Source organism: Vombatus ursinus, unplaced genomic scaffold, assembly GCF_900497805.2.
Source record: "Vombatus ursinus unplaced genomic scaffold, bare-nosed wombat genome assembly UNPS02014807.1, whole genome shotgun sequence".
Classification (NCBI taxonomy): domain Eukaryota; kingdom Metazoa; phylum Chordata; class Mammalia; order Diprotodontia; family Vombatidae; genus Vombatus; species Vombatus ursinus.
In genome coordinates, this window is record NW_020954585.1 from 44,919,046 (window position 1) to 44,939,216 (window position 20,171).

Here is a 20,171-nt window from a genome sequence, read left to right on the forward strand (position 1 = left end):
AGTTAAACCATCCCTACTCACGGCAAGTCTGCATTCTAATGGGGGAGAAATAAGGGCATATAGAGGTTTTGAGAGAGTAAATGAAAACAAATACAATGTGGTTAAATGCAAGAGAGTTTGAAGGAAGGGTACTCACAGCTGAGGGAATCAGGAAGGGCTTCATGCAGGAAATGAGCCTTAAAAGGAGCTCAAGATTCTAAGAGGCAGAGGTGGGGGCCAGAGGGAGGGGGGAGCACCAGTATTCCATTGCTAGATGTCCACTCCATTCCAGGAATGGCATGTTTTCCCTCCTCTCACCCTTGCAAATATACAGAGGCAGAAGACAGAATATTGTGCACAGGGAAGGGCCAGGAAGACAGCACTCACCCCTATAAGGTGGGTCATGGATAATCCAACAAAGAAGAAAGTAAAGCATCCTTTAGATGTAGTTGGATGAACAGAACCTAGGACTTGTTTCTCAGGACATATATCTGAGACAAATACTGCAAGTAAACAATGAGCTGCTTACTTCCTAAACTAACTAGTTGGAGGAAAGAAGGCTAGATTGCCTTTGGGAGACTGCAGAATTATTTTAATGACCCCAAACTTCCAATTGAAACAAAGTCCTAGCTTTTTAACACCAATGTTCTTCTTCTGATGTGGTATGTTTGTAAATCTTGGAATTGTATAGTTCTCAAATAATTCAAATTAAGGATCACTCATAGGCCAATAGAGAGGTGAGTGTTAGGTATGGACTGGCTATATTGAACACATTATAATAGAAAAAGTATGGAGAAGTAGTATAAAAGAGGTTATCGTAGAAATGCATGACCAAGAAAAAAAAATGAGTCAGTCATATTTTGAGAGCAAGGGACAACTGAAGGGAAAAGTCCCATATTCTGTAGACATCCCTAGAACATAAGTGAACACAAGGAAAGCAGGAACTCCCTGTATTCTGGATCAAGCTTGATTCAGGACTGTCTGGTGGTTGAGGTTTGGGATTGGAATAAAACAAGATGCTCATAAACTATATAATCTTTAAAGAGAAGTTTACTCAACAAATGACATGGAAAAGATATTCAACAAAGATACAACATTGTTTCAATTGGGCCCAACTCTCCTCTCCTCAGCATTCACCATGATGATACATGGAGTCAGAAGTGTTGACTCATACAGCAGGCAAAAGGCCACCTAGCCTGAGGACCTCCAACTACTTGTGCTAGGTCTTTATGTCTTAGGAGACCAGAAAGCTCCATCAGGGTTCAATTCTTAGTATCTGTAACAATTAAGTCCTTGATGCTGAGTGAAGTGAGCTGCACCATGAGAACGTTGTACACATTGTGCGATGACTAACTTTGATAGACTTAACCCTTCTCAGCAATGCAAGAATCTAAGACATCTCCAAAAGGCTCATGATGGAAAATGCTACCCACATCCAAAGAAAGAACTATGGAGTCTGAATGCAGATCGAAGCATATTATTTGATCTTTTTTTTCCTTCTGTTTTGTTTTGTTTCATCTTTCTTGTGGTTCCTAATTGGTTCTAATTCTTCCTTACAATATGACTAATGTGAAAATATGTTTAACAGGAATGTATATGTATAGCCTATATCAAATTTCTCACTATCTTGGGGAGGAAGGTAGGGAAGGAGGGGGAGAAAAACTTAAAACTCAAAAGCCTATGGAAGTGGTTGTTAATAACTCAAAATAAATTAATAAAAAAATGTTTTAAAAAGAAATAGACCACTGAGTTATCTTAGAATAATAAATTGAATAGCATCAATGAACTCCCTAAGAAAAAATCTACAGTACCAGATGGATTCACAAGTAAATTCTACAAAACATAAAAAAAAAAAACAAATTAAGTCCTGAGGACAGTTTCTTTTTTTTTCAGGGGAAAATAGCCTATGTAACAGGGACCTTCCAATCCATGTAAGCCAGGAGTGGTGAATTTCTAGCAGGATACCAGGGTGTACTCCCATGGACCCCAACCAAATTAGCAATAGATGTTGCTTCTACCCCACCTGTGCAAAGTTTATGGGAGGACATGGACAAGAGTTGCATGAGATGGGTAAGGATGGGTAAATAGTAGTCTGTAATCATTGGAAGGCATACACACATCAGTGAAATCACAGATCTTTGGGGACTTAAAGGGAGGCAGAAAGGTCAGTAGTAGGAGCAGAAGACCAAAAGGGTTCCAGGCATGGGGGAGAACTAGAGAGAATGCCTGAGACAAGAGATGTGATGGAATAGCCAAAAGGCCAAAATCTCATTAGATTAGATTCCTGATTGGAGACATGATAAAGTAGGAAAAGTAAGCCGAGAGCCGGGGCTTAGCCCTATCCCTAACTTATTTATCCCAGAATAAAATTATTTCCCTTCTCTATGTCTTTTCTTATTTGTAAAATACAAGGCACAAATAGTTCAATGGAAAGGGCACTAGATTTGGAGAACCTCAATTTGAATCTTGGCTCTGCCAATTTACCTCCTGCACAAGTTTGGGCAAATCATTTCATATTTCTGGGCCTCACTTTCCCCACCTATAAAATGAGTGACTGAATTAGATGATCTCTAAGGCCTCTTCTTGTTCTAAATCCTAACAGCCCATATAACTAGCATAGGTCTACAACCAGAAGGGAACTCAGAGACCATCAATTCCAAACCCCTTATTTACAGATGAAGAAACTGATGTCGGCAAAGGTGAAGTCACTAACCCAATGTTACACATGTAGTAGGCACCAGAAGTAAGATAATTATTAAATAATTAGTAGAGAAAGTCCCTTCAACTCTGTGATTCTACAACATCTAGAGACTAACTATCCAGGGCTCACCTTCATTCTAGGGCTCTAGGGTTCTAGAGCCCAAGAATGGAAGATAGGATAGATAGGTTTCAATGAGAGGACAGATATAGCCAGGGAAGATCTAGAACATGAGGTGCCGCCCTTGGAGGCCCTTATAAGGCAGATGGTACAAAATGAGGACATTAAACACCAGCAGAAGTCGGCAAAACCAAAAGGGTGGAATACTCACTCACCAAATAGTGAAGACTGATTCTTTGACTAATTATGTACTTAGCCATGAAGGGTGAATCAATCCAGCCAAAGCCTCAGCGTATCACTTAGTCCCTTGGGAATGCCTCTATCTTTGTATCCAGCTGGGAGAGTTCCTATATTTCTGTACTCCTAAAAATGCATTTCATTCTTGGGCTGCCTGGCCACCTCGCACTTTTGTGGTCTTTGAAGGAAAGACATTCCTTTGAAGGAATTACATTATATAATTCTAAGGTCTTATTAGGTCAGAGTCAGCACAGTCTAGACATGGATCCTCAACTATCTGAGGAAGAGAAACTTTTATTTTTCCTGAAGTCTGGAACTCACAAAATCACAGATCTCAAAGGGACCTCAAAGACCACCTAATCCAACCCTTTCATTTTATAGATGAGAAAAACTAAAGTCTAAGTGACTTTCCCAAGGTCACACAGGTAGGAAGCATCAGAGGCATTGTACTTTCCATTGTACCACCCTGTCTTTAATGCCCTGGCAGTAAGTTGGGGTTGAGGGGAAAGAAATGTCTTAGTGAACAGTGAGGTTCCTAAGTACAGCAGAGAGGGGAATATGGTATAGAGGGCATCATCAGAATCTCAATAAAACTTGGGGGTGACAGGCAAGGGTAGAACGAGGTAAGATCTGGCATAAAGAGGGCACAAACAAGACAACCAGTTTTGAACTCTATCAGAAAATCTGTACTTACTGGTGGAGGACTGCTTAGAGAAAAGAGCACAGTGGAAGGAATCATCTATGTGAGCCAGGACAAGTCACTTAAGGAGGCAATTGGGTATGGTGCCAAGAACCCTGGCTCCAGAGTCAAAGGATTTAGCTTCAAATTCTGCCTCTGATACGAGTCCTTGGGCTGACTTTCACTCTTCCTAGGCCTCAGTTTACTCAACTGTAAAATAAAGGGGTTGAACTAGATAGCCTCTGAGATCCCTTCCACCTCTTGACCTCTCATCCCATGATTAATCTGACTTGCTCCAAGAAACTGCAGCATGCACAATGGACGTACCTGGGGAAAATCATCTCTGCTGATGGGCTAAACCAGGTTGAAGGTAACCAATAGATCTCAGACCTGTCAGTGAGTTAGGGGAATGTCTACCCTAAGCACATGCAGACTTCCCCTGGCAAGATGGGTAGATGAGAACAATTTGTTCCAATAGGTCATGAATTTGGTGGAAGCAGGTGGAGCACTTAGAGCTTGGCAAGACATCAAAGAAGCCAACGTCATCCACTGCATCCTGGGCCATCACCAGTCATCCTGACTTTTGTCTTGCCACTGGGCTTCAATGCCTTTGAAAGAGGCAGTGAGGCTGATGACTTTGTGCAACTCTGCATCACTTAAATCCAATTCACTCACAAGTCAAGACATCGCCCAGTGATGTCGCTGGTCCTCTTCAAAAAATGAAGGACAAACAACAATTATCTGACCTGCAGCTAAAACCTCTAATATGGGTGGTCTCACCCATTAGAATGTGAACTCCTTGAGAGTAAGAATAGTCTTGCTATTTGTATACTATTTGTATTCCTAGGGCTTAGCAAATGAGGGGACACATGTAGTCAGGAAATATCCAGAGCATAAGACATACATCCTTTGGGTGGTTGGCATCCAAAGTGCTCTCTTTGCACACAGTAAGTGCTTAATAAATGCTTTGTGGGAAGCTAGGTTCTGGAGTGGATAAAGCATTGGGCTTGGGATTAGGAAGACTCCTCTTCATGAGTTCAAATTGGGTCTCAGTCACTTACCAGCTAGGTGACCCTGGGCAAGTCACTCAACCTTTTTGCCTCAGTTTCCTCATCTATAAAATAAGCTGAAGAAGGAAATGGCAAGCTACCGTAGAATCTTTGCTGAGAAAACCCCAATATGGGGTTGTAAAGAGTCAGACACAACTTAAAAATGACTCGACAACAGCAAAAAATAAATGCCTTATCATTTCTTCATCTGCTGTGTTTATTTCAACACAAGTGTATGCTCTGTGTTTTGAGTCCCATCCCTGTGCTAGACACTTTGGAGGAGACACAAGTAATATAAGGCAAGGAACTTGCATCCTGTTGGGGAAGACAAGACATACTCAAAGCCATAGTGAACAATACAAGATAGCAGGTAATCAATTGAAAAGTCTTTAGCCATCCTGTGCTGTTTGGAGGAGAGAGAAATCAATGAGCACTAGAATTGCACAGAAAAGTTTCATGAAGAACATGGGACCTATCAGATAAATAGAATATGGCGATGGAGTGAGAAGAAAGGAGGATATTACAGGATCTTACGTACATATACAAAAATGGGAAAATCATGTTTGGGGGACAATAAGGAAACCTGATTAGAGCAGTGGGTGATTGTTGGGAAGTACTGAAAAATAAAGTTTAAAAGATTGGATTAAGCCAGATTATAGAGGACCTTGAAGGCCAGACAGAAAATGTTAGACCAGCATTGTGAAGAAGGAAAGGTAACAGATAAGGGGTAGCTAGGTGGCACAGTGGATAGAGCACCAGCCCTGCAGTCAGGAGGAACTGAGTTCAAATCCGGCCTCAGACCAAACACTTGACACTTACTAGCTGTGTGACCCTGGGCAAGTCACTTAACCCCAATTGCTCTAAAAAAAAAAGTAGCAGATTTGGAGTCAAAAGACTTGGGTTCCATTCACCTAATTGAGTGATCTAACCTCTGGGGTCTCAGTTTCAGAAGAGAGATGATCTCTAAGGTCCCTTCCAGCTCTAAAATGTATGATCCTAGGAGGAAATAGAAAATAGAGACTTTTAAATTCCTCATCCATCAAATAGTGATAACAACAACCTCCACTTCTTCTTATCTCAAGGGGTTGTTGTGCAGATCATGTGAGATAATTGACGTGAGAGCAGTGGAGAAAGTTAAAAGCACTATACAAACATGAGGCATTATTAAGGAGAGTCCAGGTAGTGGAGAGAAAGTCAGCCAGGAAGGCCTGGGTTCAAGTCCCATACATACTGTGATTGTGGTCAAGTCACTTAACCTCAGTGCTCTAAGTAATCACTAACATTCATAAATTGCTGAGAAGGTGCCAACCTGCATTGGTAGAGGGCATTTCCTCTTCTGGGACTTCCCTCTACCAATAAAACCACAAGTCCGGTCCCTATCCTAATACATCCAAATAAAGTAGGATTTAACCAAGTTTTCTATCATCACCTATTCTTGAGATTTAAACTTTTTTTCTTTCAGATCTTTGTAGCTTTTTTTTTTCTTTTTTGGTGAGGCAATTGGGGTTAAGTGACTTGCTCAGAGTCACACAGTTAGTAAGTGTTATGCGTCTGAGGCCGCATTTGAACTCAGGTCCTCCTGACTCCAGGGCCAGTGCTCTATCCACTGTGCCACCTAGCTGCCCCCTTATTTTAAGCACCAAAGCCACCAAGACAACTATCAAACTACCACATAGAATCACACGCTGTTAGAGTTGGCAGAAACCTTAAGTAACATCTAATTCAACTTCTTAGTTTTACAGTTGAGGAAACTGAGGTGCAGAGAGGACAAGTGACCTGCCCAACATCACACAGTGAGCTGGGTGGCAGAACTGGGACCAGGGCCCCTGACTCTCGATTTAATATTCCCTCAACTATACTTGAAAGTACATCAGTTTGTAATATGTGATCAACACAAAACCAGGAGAAGAAAAAATCTTCACGGTAATCACTGACCTACTAGGGTTTCCCACTGGCAAGATTTAGACAAATGGAGCCCATTTTTCATTACAGTCTGAGCAACCGCCATTATCATCACATCCTCTCATCCCACCTCATAACTCCCACCCTAGCTGATCCAGGAGCTGTTGAGCAGCTTCTTCCTAGGGAGATACAGAATTTTTCACAAGGACTCCCCTCAATCATCCTCTTATGTGTCTCCTCCCACTGCACAGCCTGCCTGGTCTCAGACCGTTGCTCTATGGGAAGTCTGATGTTAACAAGATGATGGCAAAAGGTAATAGATGCATCCCTGTACCTAGCTTCTCTGCTCCCCAACACCCCCAAGGCTGATCCAGCCAAGGCTAAGTCAGGGATGTCAATAGAGACCAAATCAAAAGAGAGAGAGGATATGTCAATTCTAACATGAAAGCTCAGTTTGATATTTTAAGCTATGTTCTGGAAAGACCCAAGATCTAGGAGTACCCTTATCACCTTATAGGTAATAAGAGGTATGAATAATATACCAGATTATGTGAATTAACACACCTAAATGTATACTTTACATTTATATGGCATTTTCCTACACTCACATCTGGGGGCTGTCTCCAGTCCTCTTGATCTGTATCTGGCCACGGGACCCAGATGGCTCCAGAGGAGAAGGTGAGGCTGGTGACCTTGCGCAGCCCTCCCTCACTTAAATCCAATTCACTTACAAGTCATGACATCATCTCCCTGATGTCATGATCCTCTTCTAGAACAAAGGACGAACAACAACAACAGCAACAACAATACCCAGTCTCTTATTGAATCCTCACAGTGATCCTGAGCAGGACATATGGTGAAACAAGCGCAGGCTTTAAAGTTATAGGACCTGAATTCAAATTTTACCTCTCACTCTTAGTACTTGTGTGATCTTTGCAAGTCTCTTGACTTCTCTGGGCCTCAATTTTCTCCTCTTCAAAAACAAAGGACAAACAGGACAGGACTGAAATGACTGAACAACAAGGTGGCCCAGCTTGTCAAGTGGTTGAACCATGATCAGAAACCAGATCTTCTGACTCCACCCCGGGCTCTTTCTGCTAAACTCCGGTTTGGCACTTAAAGCTCTTCATAACTGGGCCTCTTCCTACCTTTTCCAGTCCTCTTATACTTTATTCCCCCTCCAAAAATTCCACAGTGCAGTAACAATGGCCTATTTACAATTCCTCCAACATGGCACTTCTTATTCATCCTCTGGGATTGTGCACTGGCTGTCCTCCAGGTCTGGAATGCTTTGTCCCCTTACCTCTATCTCTGAGTTTCCCTGGCTTCCAAGCCTCAGCTTAAATGCTATCTCTGCATGAGGACTTTCCCTGTCTCCCTTGCTGCTAGTACCAGAAAATACTACCTCAAAGGTTCCTTAATACTTCAAAAAACTCAAAGATTCCTTAAATGTATTCTGTATCTATCTTATATATACCTAACATTTACATGTTTTCTCCCCCATTAGAATGTAAGCTTCTTGAGGCCGTGGATTTCTTTTGCCTCTCTTTGAATCCCCGGAGTTTAGCATTGTGCATGGCACAAAGTAAGTAGTTAATAAATTCTTGTTGACAGATTGACTGCTTCATCTCCAGAATGACCTGGCCCCAGGTTGTTCCAGTACCAAAGGTTAAGACATTCGCTTCTCCACCTCTGAGGTACTAAAGAAGTGTGTCTCACATGTCTCAATGCCTAACCTAAGCTCACCACTGGTATGACATCTCTGGTAGCTAAGGTACTATTCAGTTTCAAGTCTTAGAAACAAAAATCTGTAAACCAGAAAGGATTTATATCGTAATAAAAGCCAAGAATCCTTTCCTATCATTTTATTACAACATTTTACAATTAGATTGCTATTTCATGGAAGGCAGGGACCACATCAGTTCTAGTGTATTATACAATGCCCTCTCTACCTGGGGACAGCCTTGGGGGTAGCAGGCTGCTTCCTACACACTAATTCAAAGAATGCTAAAAGGCCCTACCTACCCCTAAATATATCTCCAACAGCCTGCCATGGCCCAGACTCCCTACAATTATGGTTGTGGTTTGTCCTTCGATCTCGAAGAAGACCATGACATCAGGGAGATGATGACATGACTTGCATTAAATTGGATTTGAGTGATGGAGTGAACTCCTTGACCTCAAGGAGTTCACAATCTAAGAGTGGGAAACAACTGTACATAAAATGCTTACATACATACAAATGCATAGTAAGTATATATATATATATATACACACACATATGTGCAATATGTATATACATGTATCTTATATCTATGCATGTAGGAACTGGCCAAGGAAAACAGGAAGTAAATATAAAGAAGAAGAAAATTACAAGCATGAGAACCAGTGAAAATACTTAGAGCTAAGAGATATAATCTCTTGTTCAAGGAACAGCAAGGAGTCCAGTGTTACTGGATTATAGAGTAAGTTGAGGGAAGTGAAGTATAAGAAATTCAAAAGGTAGGAAGGGACCAGGTTATAAAGGAAGCTGGTTGGTGAAGCAGATAGAGTACAAAAGTCCTGAGTTCAAACCTGGCTTCAGTCACTTAATAGACGCATGACCCTGGGCAAGTCACTTAACCTCTGTCTGCCACAGTTTCCTCTACTGTAAAATGGGGGTATATAGAGCACCTGCCTCCCAGGATTGTTGTGAAGATCAAATGAGCTATAATATTCATAAAGTGCTTAACAGAGTGCTTGGCATATAGTAGGAACTTAGTAAATGCTTCCTTCCCTCATTAACAGCTTTAGAAGGCAAACAGAGAATTTTATATTTGATCCTGGAAGTAATAGGGAGTCATCAGAGTTTATCAAATAGTAAGATAACAGGATCAGACCTGTGCTTTAAGACATACGGTGGGAGCAGCTAGATGGCGCAGTGGATAGAGCACCAGTCCTGAAGTCAGGGGGACCTGAGTTCAAATCCAATCTCAGACCAAACACTTGACACTCACTAGCTGTGTGACCCTGGGCAAGTCACTTAACCTCAATTGCCTAAAAAAAAAAAAAGAAAAAAGAAAAAAAAGACTTAGGGCATTCCAGATCTCTGTTGGAGATGGAGGGAAAGAGGAAGGAGCTGTTTGATAAAAATGAAAACGAGCCACCAACCTCACAATTTTGCTTTAAGCTAACCCTATGTGTGTTTGGTCCATAGGTAGCTAGGTGACCCAGTGGATAGGTTGCTGCACCTGGTATCAGGAAGAACTGAATTCAAATACAGCTTCAGATGCTTCCTAGCTATGTGACCCTGGGTAAGTCACTTACCTTCTATCTGCCTTGGTTTCCTCATCAGTAAAAAGGGGATAATAATAGCATCTACCTCCCAGGGTTGTTGGGAAGAGAAAATATTTATGAAATGCTATATAAATACTAGCCATTATTGTTATGACACTAGCTCAACCTCTGCTAGCTAACTTAGCTGTGACTTTGGCCAGGTCTCTAGGCTTCAGTTTCATCCTCTATAAAACAAAGAGCTTGTTCTAAATGATCTCAGGTCCCTTCACGATGACATTCTTTGGATCTACAGACTATCATATCTAATGACTGTCTGGAATTTCTTCTTAAGGGTGTGTGCCTATTCCAGCCGCTTCTTAAGACTTCCAGAAAAATGGGGCCAAGGGGAGGAGGAAGAAGGGGGTGGGGACACAGACCCTTCCTTCTTCCCCTTTTCTCTTGCTTTGGCTGAACTCATGGTATTCCCCTGGGGATTGGCTCTCCAAATAGAAGCCTTAGGACAAACTGGAACCTCTGCGGCCAAATGTGGCTAATCTCAAAGCCTTCAGTAGAATCAGTCAGCTGCACTGGTCACGCTAAGACAAGAGGTGAGATAGAGTGGGGACTAGGGGAGTTGTAATCTGGGAAACTTACATAACCACAACATCCTGCTACAGGCAATTTCCACAGAGATAATTAGAAAGGCCGGTTCCAGTGAGTTGGTGCTTGAACAATTTCAAGTTCAGAAATTGGCTTGCTGAGTAGTACCATTACCTCCCCTGCTCTCTACTGGACACAGAAGTAACACATGGCAAAGAAAGCAACCTTCAAGAGATCCAAGGAAAGTAGTGAGGGAGCTTCCAAACTCGTCCAAGATTGCCTGTAAGGGGCAAGAGATCCCAAGGGACTGCAGTTTGTCGACATTTGACCATGAAAAACATTCACAGAGAAACCAGAGGGACCAAACAGCAACTCTATTCTACTCAACACGGATTTCTTGGGTTCCAGTTGTGTGCTCATCATGGTGGCAAATGGTGGAGACTCTACATTGTAGAGGATAAAAAAAGAAGCATAAGACAGTGCCTCCCTCAAGGATCGTAGGATTCTATTTGAAGAGACAAGACATACACACATGAAACTGTTCAGTAGTAATGCCAGGCTATGATTAAGGGGGAAAACACATGAACTGTCAAACGCTTATCGGCATTCAGAGAAAATAGAAGTCACGGTAGGATGGATGAATATGGAAGATAGCTACGTGGCCCAATGGATAGAGTGCTGGACTTAGAGTTGGCAAAACTCATGTTCATGAGTTCAAATCTGGTCTCAGATCTGTGTGACCCTGGGCAAGTCAGTTTGCCTCAGTTTCCTAATCTGTAAAATGAGCCGAAGAAGGAAATGGCAACCACTCCAGCTTCTTTGTCAAGAAAACCCCAATGGGATCATGATGAGTCAGACATGACTGAAAAAAATGGCTGAACAGCAACAGGAAGGAGGGACAACTTGAAAGGAACTTTAGAGACCATCTGGTCATTGATTCACAGGCCTAAAGCTGGGATCATAGGGTCTTAGAACCAAAGATCATACATCCAGAGCTAGAAGGTACTTCAAAAGCCATTTAGGCCAATCCCTTACTTTTATCAATGAGGAAACTTGCCCAAGGTCACACAGGTAGCAAGTGTCACAGGTGGGATTTGAACCCAGGTCCTCTGATTCCAGATGCTTTTCCCACTATACTACATTGCCTTCAATCATCTCTTTTTACAGATGAGGAAACTTGAGCCAGAGAGGAAAAGTGGTTTGTCACACAGGTAGTCTTGACCAATAATAATAATAATAATGGATAAGACACTATGCTAGGCACTGATGGAGGTACAAAAAAATGAAGGTGACATCATAGTCCATACACTCAAGGAAGATACAATCTAGAAGGGGGAGGGGGGAGAAGGACAGGACCTGGGATTTCATTAACATAGTGAAATCCTAGGGAAGAAATTCCCTCTCCCAACGCATACATATTGCCTGCTCTTGAACTCAGAAACTTCTGAGTTGATTGGGGCACCAAGCATTAAGTGACTTTACTTAAGTGACCTTACTGGGCCAAGTGAACTGTCCAAGATCACATAGCCAATGTGTCTGATGCGGAATTTGAACTCAGATCTATAGCCATTATGAACCATTTGAAATAAAACAGTGTAGTCTATAAGTTAAAGGAACAGCAAAGACAATAATGACAATAGGATTTCAGAGGAGGGAGTAAGTACTTCTAGCTAAAATGCTTCACACAGCAGGAAAGTAAAGGCATTTTCATAATAAGAGAGACTTGATTGCATTTAAAAGGAAAGATTGGCAAGAGATAGATTTAAGGTGCTAAAGAAGGAGGGAATGAGCAGAGTCCCTTAGGAAACAAAGAAAGATGCGTGCTAGGACACAGGCTGGCATTCTGGATGCTTGGGGACCCTTCCTTAGAGGCTGAAGAGAAGGATAAGGGGATAGTTGTAAAGTTAGGAAAAGCCAACATGGCTGAAAGAACATATACCAAATGACCACGATTATGAGCAAAGTGAGAGAACAGGAATTAGAAGTAATATGTTGTTGTTCAGGCCTTTCCAACTCTTCATGACCTCCTGGACCATAGTATGCCAACGCTGTCCATGAGGGTTTTCTTGGCAAGGATATTGGAGTAGTTTGTCATTTCCTTCTCCAGTGGACTATGTGAAACAGGCTAAGTGACTTGCCCAGGGTCACGTAGGTAGTAAGTATCTAAGACTGGATTTGAACTCAGGTCTTCCTGACGCCAGGCCCAGACCTCTATCCACTGAGCCACCTAGCTACCTCTTAGGCAAACAAAAGTTAAATGACTTGCTTAGGGTCACACAGTTAATAAGTGTCTAAGGCCAAATTTGATCTTAGTCCTACTGACTCCAGGCACAGCCCTCTATCTACTGAAGCACCTACGTTCCTCCAAGTAACATTGGATAGTAGAAAGATTGCTAGGTTTGCAGTCAGAGGGCTTGGGTTCAAATCTTGGCTCTCATCTTCAAAGCAGAATTGGATCAGATGACCTCTAACATGATATTGTTCAGTCATGTCCAACTCTTCATGACCCCATTTGGGGTTTTCTTGGCAAAGATAGTAGAGCAGTTTGCCATTTCCTTCTCATTTTATAGATGAGGAAACTCAGGCCAACAGGGTTAAAAGGCCTTGCCCAGGGTCACACAGCTAGTAAGTGTCTGAGGCTAGATTTGATCTCAGATCGTCTTGATGCCAGGCTTGACTCTCTGTCCATCGCACCACCTCGCTGACTTCTAATGTGCTATCCCAGGGGTGGGGAATCTGCAGCCTCAAGGACACATGTGGCCCTCTGAGTCCTCAAGTTCGGCCCTTTGACTGAATCCAAACTTCACAGAACAAATCCCCTGAATAAAAAGATTTGTTCTGTAGAACTTGGACATAGTCATGAGGCCATGTGCCGACTTGAGGCTGCAGGTTCCCCATCCCTTTGCTATCCAGTTCTAAATCTATGCTCCTATGAGCTGCCAGGTGAAGAAAGTTTAGATGGGATTGGGGACATGAGCAGAGAAGAAAAGTCCTGTATCTTTATGATCTAGAATAATCGTTATGAGAACTGTTCAGAAATGAACAAAAGGATTATCAAGAAGCATGAGGGTCTAGCTGAAACTTAAACAATCAATCAATCTACAAGCATTTATTAAGCATTTACTTATGTGCAAGGTACAGCAGATAGAGGTCTGAGCCTGGAATCAGGAAGACTTGAGTTCAAATCTAGCCTCAGATACTTAGAGCTGCATAATACCAAGCAAGTCACTTCAACTCTGCCTTAATTTCTTCAACTGTTGTGAATCCTAAATGAGATAATATTTTTTATTAAAAAAAAAGTTCTTATCATAATACCGCTCATTCAATCGGTACTATCTAAATGCTCATCCCTTCCTTTCCCTCTCCTTCTGCCCATAGATATAAAGAATGTATGCATTTGTAGCGGGCCAGGCCTGAATGATTTTGCATTGTCATCTAGAGGCATTTTGCAGACCAAATGAGCAAGAGAAGATTAAGTGGATGGGTGGCAGGGACGGAGAGGAGAAGGGCAGTGATTTAGAGTTGGGAAACTGGCATATTGGACAGTCTGAGAAATGAGGAAGGCATTGATGACTCAATGTGTGTACCCAATCCGAATCATCTCCTAGACATTGGAATAAATATCTATTTCTGTGATACTGGAACACTGGTCCATGCCCCTAATAAGACACAATTTGTGCTATCCTTTAACCCTTAATGGCAGTGGCCATTCAACATCACAGAAACCAGAATGGCTACAGCTTTCAGTCTATCCTGCTAATCCTTCTATCCTTCGCCAGTCCAAATCACAGAATTTCACCCCAGAAGCCAAAATATTTCGGCAAGTATTACAGGAACAATGCCTCCTACATCAGCAGTGTACCCTTTGTGACAATTCCTTGAACTTGTCAGTGCTTGAGATGAATATTCTGGCAACACAAGAAAAATATGCCATCTGAAGCCTGCCATGGGAACTTTTTTTTGCCTTTTTCTTTTAAAGAAGAAGCCAAATGAACTGAAGCATTACAACAAAACAAACGTCAAGAAAATGAATTTTTGCTCATTCTCATAGAGATTTTGGGTTGCAATAATTTTCCTTAATGAACTCGTAATGTGAAGTAAATTAAATAATTAGCTAGAAATGTGATCCCTGGTGATACATTTTACGTCAGTACCGATGGACGGACTTTTCGGGCTGCTGGGCTGATTGAGGCCTTGTGGTTCTCCCTTATTTTTCCTAATTCCCTCTTCACTGTTTTCCTTTTTGAGAATGAACAACAAATTCTAGGAAATCTTGGTTCAGTGAGGGCTTTGGGAGCTAACGCATTATTTTCAACCTGGCCTTTTGCTTTGACATTTGGTATCCAAATAACAATAAAACCTTCTGTTTTTTACAAAACTGGACCTTAAAAAAAAAAAAGACCCTGGAGAACAGAATAAACTGCAGATTGCTTCCAGATGAATAGTTCTGCTAACCAAGGCTGACACCTGCTGGTTTCTGCTTATCATTAAACACCCAAACTGTTTCATTACAACAGAGAGAGGGGGGAAAACCTTGTAGACAAGAATTCTTCCCAGACCATCAAGAACACCTCATCTGCAAGCTAAATAAAGCCCTCAAATGCTTTTGCAGAACTGGGAGAGCGAGACTTAGTTTGCATAGATATTTCACTTCCTTTTGCTATTTTTAACTCTCTGCTGCCTGCTGAGGACCTGCATTTGGAAAACTAAGCCTTCAGACCCTCTCCTGATGAAGGCAGGAAGCTCACCTGCGAATTTCTGAACCCTCAACAAGGCCTGTGAAGAGATCTGCTAAGGTCCTTAACCTCTCCATCCCCAGAAACTCCAGAACCAAAGAGAAAATAGACACTAACTCCACGGACACTGTGTTCTTTCAAAGCCAGATGTGACCCACACTGCTGGAGGACATTCTAGAATCACGAAAGTGTTGGCAAATCTCTATTATCCATGAGCCCCTTGGATATGCATCTTACAGATGGTCAAATACATATCTCAGCTTGGTCTGCATGTTACTGTGTAAGGGAACCTTCATTTTCAGTCTGTGTCTATGTATGTTGGAAAACCCAGCTTCAAACCCCTGCCTCTGACACTTACTAGCTGGATGGCCCTGGACAAGTCATTAAAACTCTCTGAGCCTCAGTTTCCTCACTTATAAATGGGTTTAATAATAACAATACCTGAAATCCCTTCTTTACAGGGATTTTATGAAGCTTTAATTTTTTATTTGAAAATAATGATTTTAAGTGTAAAAAAAAACACTTCACAAACTGTAAAGCACTACATATACTACCTACATATGTATTACATATACACACATATGTCACTTGTTATCTCATTTTTCTCATCTTTTTCAGTTGAGTTCAGAGAAAAATAGTCCTGGAACAACTCATTAACCTACTATTATTCTTCCCTATTTAATGTTCTGAAGACAATTGCATAGGTGGCAAAATGACATTTTTTATTTATTCTTTTTCTTTTTTTGTGAGACAATTGGGGGGGCTGGATTTGAACTCTGGTCCTCCTGACTCCAGTGCCGGTGCTCTATCCACTGTGCCACCTAGCTGCCCCCAGAATGACATTTTTAAAGTAATTAAATAAATAGGTTAGTTTGTAAATCCATCTTTTGTAGGCTCACAAAAAGTGTCTCCTGGACATCTCCAATAGCAGACAGGATAATGGGGATAATATGTAATATGATAATCCTGTTATCACATGGTTTTGATTTCTTCCACTGTTGTTCAGTCATTTTTTTCAGTCATGTCTGACTTTTCATGACCCTATTTGAGATTTTCTTGGCAAAGATACTAGAGTGGTTTGTCATTTCCTTCTCCAACTCATTTTACAGATGAGGAAACTGAAGCAAACAAGATTAAGTAACTTGCCCAGGGTCATACACCTAGTAAGTGTCTGAGGCTAGATTTTAACTCAGAAGATGAATCTTCCTGACTCCAGGCCTGGCACTCTGTCTGCTGTGCCTCCTAGCTGCCCCCTTTTTTTCCTCTAAGTCTCTATATTTTGAAAGTTTTCACCCCATGTAGCTTTGAGATTATGATGAGTATTTTGGCATGGCAACATCTATTAAGAAACATCATTCTTAAATTTTTATGAATCAACATATATCAAGGCAACTTGAGGAAACATTTTTGTCTCTGGTAATGCTCTGGTTCTAACACAGTTTGTTGAGTTCTCAAGGATATTTTGAGATCTGTATTTGTAATACAGATGTTTCATCTATTAGTTTAGGAAAGACAGTGAGCTTCTGCTGTATACATTTCTCTGATTCTTGCTAGGTATTTGGTAGATGCTAAATTTTTGCCACCTTTGGTCATGTGTGCCATTTTCTTGCATAAACTTCATTGATTAATAAGTCTGGGCTTCCTAAAGATATCACTTCTGTAATTTCAGGTTGTGATGATCTAACCCAAAATTCCTATCACAAACCCTTCCATTTCCATAAAATAAATCCGTGTGACTCAGCCATTTATTCAACACCTATTGACAGATTGTTGATTGAGTTCATGGGGATGTCTTCCATGAAAGACCTTTTGACGTCACTCAGGGATTGGAGCCTCTTTATAGGCTCCATCCGTTAACAGGTAAACCATTTTTGGTTACATTCAACAAATGCGTTGATGTGTACCATTGTTAGACTTTATCACTGCTCAGTGAAATGATGTGTGTCTATTCCAAAAGTATTTCTGTAAATTTCACATGTTTATCATGTGTTCTGAAAACACCTATCAATCCTCTTTCTCCTTTTTGATGAAGAAATGCCAGTCTTTCAGTAACTGTTTTAGGGTGATGGATCCTGTTTCATTAATTTTGGATGGATTTTTATTAGGTCATTTTACATATCTCTCACTGTTCATTTTACGGTTCCAAAAACATACTTTAAGAGTGGTATTATGCATTGTTGGTGGAGTTGTGAATTGATCCAGCCATTCTGAAGAGCAATTTGGAACTATGCCCAAAGGGCTGTGTATACCCTTCCATCCAGCAATACCACTTCTAGGCCTGTATCCCAAAGAGATCATAAAAAAGGGAAAAGGGCTCACATGTACAAAAATATTTATAGCAGCTCTTTCTGTGGTGGCAAAGAATTGGAAATTGTGGGGATGCCCATCATTGGGGAATGGTTGAACAAGTTATGGTATATAAATGTAATAGAATACTATTGTGCTACAAGAAAGGATGAGCAGGCAGACTTCAGAAAAACCTGGAAAGACTTACATGAACTGATGCTGAGTGAAGTGAACAGAACCAGGAGAATGTTGTACACAGTAACAGCCATGTTGTACAATGACTAACTTTGATAGACTTAGCCCTGCTCAGTAATGCAAGGATCTAAGACATCTCCAAAGGTCTCATGATGAAAAATGCTATCCACATCCAGAGAGAGAACTATGGAGTTTGAATGCAGATCAAAGCATACTATTTTCTCTTTTGTTGTTGTTGTTGTTGTTTTTTCTTTCTCATGGTTTTTCCCTTTTGTTCTGATTCCTCTTTTACGACATGAATAATGTGGAAATATGTTTAACATGATTGAACACGTATGACATTATCAGATTGTTTGCTGTCTTGGGGACGGAGGAGGGAAGGAGGGAGGAAGAAAAAATTGGAACTCAAAATCTTACAACAATGAATATTGAAAACTATCTTTACATGTAATTGAAAAAAATAAAATACTATGAAGTGCAAAAAATACAAAAAGTAAAAATGAGAAAAACAAGTGGTATTATGTAGATGTTCACTGCTTTAAATATGTTCTTCCCATTGAGCTTTCAATCAATCAACAAACATTTATTAAGCAACATATTTGTGCCAGACACTGTGATAAATGCTGAGGATGCAAAAGGAGGAGGCAAAAGACAGTCTCTGCCCTCAAGGAGCTTACAATCTAATGCTTGTGATTTCAGGATGCCAGTAAGCATATTGACATATTCACAGCCACAGTTTAGTCCATTATATCTGGCATTATGCTCAGGTTGTCTTCTTTGGAGGAGAGTAAGGCATTTTTAAGTATCACCTCAGTCTATTGGTTTGTTTTGACTTTCAGATTCAAGCTCAACATCTTCATTCTCTACTTTTCCTCGGAGAACATTACAAAATTTATACTTATTGAATCCAAATGATATTTTGATGTCATTTCAGAAAGATTCCACAAGATGAAGGAACTTTTTAATGTGTTTTTAAGTAGAGCCATAGAGTTTAATGACATCCAAGTATATCAAGTGATTAATAAAATGTTTAAATATCACTCTTTCTTTGACTTGGAAGCCATACTCAGTTCTATTTAAAAGAGTAGATAATGAGCTTAAGGCTAGGCAGAATTGTAATAGGCTTAAACTGTCTTCTTGAAAGATGACACATGTTATATCCATTGTTCTCGACATTATTGTGTTGGTGGCATATTTTAAGTAGAGCATGGTTTTCCACATGGACGTCAAATGCTTTAACATTCTCACTATACTTGGGTCTACCTTAATATCTGTAAGTATGAAAAGCTATGAGTGTGGAATTCAGCCAAAGGCTTACTGTTATCATCTTTTTCTGATAGGGTCCAGTTAGAAACAGTCGGAGGATGTCATTATCTTGCCATCATTCTTTTATATTCAATGCTTTTGGATAATTAATATTATTATTACTATTACTGATTAAGCAAAGGCACACAAATATCCCAGTCTAAGCAAAGCTCTTTCTTTTTTTTTAGGAACAAGGAATAAAAACAATAACAGCTAACACTTATATATTGTTTTCAAATTTGTAAAGTACTTCACATGTACTACCTTTTTGATCCTTAAAAACTTTTGAAGCAGTTGCTGTTATTATCCTTACTTTACAGATAAGGAAACACAGGAGCCTGAAACAAACACTTTTTTAAGTTTGCATTATGTGCCAGGCACTGTGTTAAGTAGTAAGGATACAAAAAAAAAGGTAAAAGAAGTTGTTGTCTTCAAGGAGCTCACAATCAATATAATATAATATAATACAATATAATAACTGTATTGTATATATAAACAAAATATATCCAGGATAAAATGGAGATAATCAACAGAGGTAAGGCACTAGAATTAAGGCTGGGGGAGGATCAGGAAAGGCTTCCTCTAAAAGGTAGGATTTTATCTGGAACTTAAAGGAATCCAGGGAAACAAGGGGGTGGAGATAAGGAGGGAGAGTGTTTCAGGCAAGGGGGATAGCCTGTGAAAATACCTGGAGTGGGAAAATGGGAGTTTTGTGTGAGGAACAGCAAGAAAGTCATTATCACTAGATCTCAGAGTAGGAATTGGGGAGGAAACTGTAAGGGGAAAGTTTGGGGTTAGTTTATAAAGGGCTTTGAATGCCAAAGAGAGAATCTTATATTTGATCCTGAAGGTGAAAGTTAGGGGTTAATTTATGAAGGGTTTTGAATGCCAGAGAGAGGATTTTATATTTGATCCTGAAGATGATAGGGAGCCATTGAAGTTTATTTGTATAGATGAGTGACATGTTCAGACTTGTTAAAGCTGAGTGAAGAATGGACTGGAGTGGGGAGAAATTTGAGGTGGGCAGACCCCTCCCTCCCCGCCCCCCCCACTCTCACAGCCGACCATTGAAATAGTTCAAGTGTGAGGTGAGGTGATAACGGCTTGCAGTCACCAAGGTGGTAGCAATC